Below are 2,060 nucleotides of genomic sequence, written 5' to 3' on the forward strand. Positions count from 1 at the left end.
AAAAAAAAAAAAAAAAGTTGCTTGTTACTGGGTCTGATAAGCTAATGGTGCCCTTGCTACGGTGCTGGAGTGCCTTCTGTGGGCTTTAACCTTTTTGGGCAGGCACTCCTGCCTCCTCGTTGCTATGACATCATCATCATTGCCATCATCACTACCTTTTCCTTGTAAGAGGGGTTCGCACTTACTAAGGCTCACCATGTGCCAGACACTGTTCTAAGTCCCCCCGACAACCTTACGAGGCAGGTACTGGTATTACCTCATTTTACAGGCGAGAAAACCGAGGTGCAAAGAGATCGAATCATTTACCCTTCTGAAAAAAGAGTCCTAAGAAAAACGAAATCTAAGTCCTCTTGATCTCTATAATTCCAAGAAACTGATACTGTGGAGAACCAACAGGAAATACTTAAAGGCCATCAGGAACCAATTTAGCAACAGCAACAGACAAAAAAAAACACGCAAAAGACAAAAGGAAAATCCAAGACGCAGGCAGGGCAATTCAATCAAAACTCCAAAACTCAAAAACTCAATCGGTGCTCTCAGGCCCCCAAACTTTGCTCCCTCCCAGTGTTTCCCATCTACCTGGTGCTGCAAACCCCAAATCTGGATGTCACCCTTGGCCTCTCTCTCCCTTCCCCATCTCCCATCCCTGAGTCTGTAGGATTTACCTTTGAAAGAGCTTCCACTGGCGACTCCGGCGGCGTAACTCCATTCTGCAGAGGTGCCTTGCCCCAGAGCCACCATTATCTGAGATCCGGGCTGGAAGGGAATGGCCTTCCCACTGGGACTCTGTTCCCATCCCCCACCTTCAGCAGCTGGAGGGATCTTTTGAAATTTCAATTTGGACCTGATCGCATCCCCATCCCCCAACTCCCACCTCGGAAACTCTTCAAAGGTTTCCCATTGTTCTCTGGCAAAAGTCTCAAATTCTTAACCCTGCCTCAGAGGGCCTGCGGGTTTCCCTTCTCCAGCCTTAGCTCCAGGCTCTGAACTCCAGCTAGCATGGATCTGGGCTGCCAGGGTATAAACCTGTCTCTGCCATCTACTCACTATGTCACCTCCTATAAGTATCTTAACATCTCTGGGCCTATAAAGTGGTAATGATAGGAGCAGTGCCTGTGGCTCAGTAAGTAGGCCCTATATACCGAGAGTGGTGGGTTCAAACCCAGCCTCGGCCAAACTGTAACAAAAAAAATAGCTGGCGTTGTGGCGAGCACCTGTAATCCCAGCTACTCAGGAAGCTGAGGCAAGAGAATCACCTAAGCCCAAGAGCTGGAGGTTGCTGTGAGCTGTGACATCACAGCTCTACTGAGGGCAACAAAATGAAGACTCTGTCTCTTAAAAAAAAAAAAAAAAAGTGGGAATGTTAGCACCTACGAGAACATTTTCAAAATTAAATTAGTTCATGTAGTTGAAGTACTTACTTAGCACAATGTCAGGCATCAGTTGTTGTTATTAGAGAACTCCTACTCCTACTCATCCTTCAAAACCCAATACAAAATTTATTTCTTCAGGGTAGTCTTTCCAGACTCATTTCCCAATAAATCAGATCCTTCCGTTATACATTGCCCCCATGGTACTTATAACAATCATAATTATTTTTTTGCAGTTTTTGGCTGGGGCTGGGTTTGAATCTGCCACCTCCGGCATATGGGGCCTGCGCCCTGCCCCTTTGAGCCACAGGCGCCACCCTACAATTTAATTTTTTTATTTTTTTCATAATTTAATATTTTAATACATGTTTAATGACTGCACATAAACTCTAATGACTGATCTCTTGTTTATCGTCTGTTTGTTTAATGCTGTCTCTCTCTGGCACATAGTAGATGCTCAAAAATAATTTGGACCAGGGACTGGCTGAATCAAGGAAGACTGAATTTCTACTTTTCTAGTTAAAGAATTAAGAAAGTTGGCTCGGCGCCTGTGGCTCAAGCAGCTAAGGCGCCAGCCACATACACCTAAGGTGGCGGGTTCGAATACCCAGCCCGGGCCCGCCAAACAACAATGACGGCTGCAACCAAAAAATGGCCAGGCGTTGTGGCAGGCGCCTGTAGTCCCAGCTA

This window comes from Otolemur garnettii, unplaced genomic scaffold (genome assembly GCF_000181295.1).
Source record: "Otolemur garnettii isolate 467f Iridium unplaced genomic scaffold, OtoGar3 scaffold00023, whole genome shotgun sequence".
In the NCBI taxonomy this organism is placed as follows: Eukaryota; Metazoa; Chordata; class Mammalia; order Primates; family Galagidae; genus Otolemur; species Otolemur garnettii.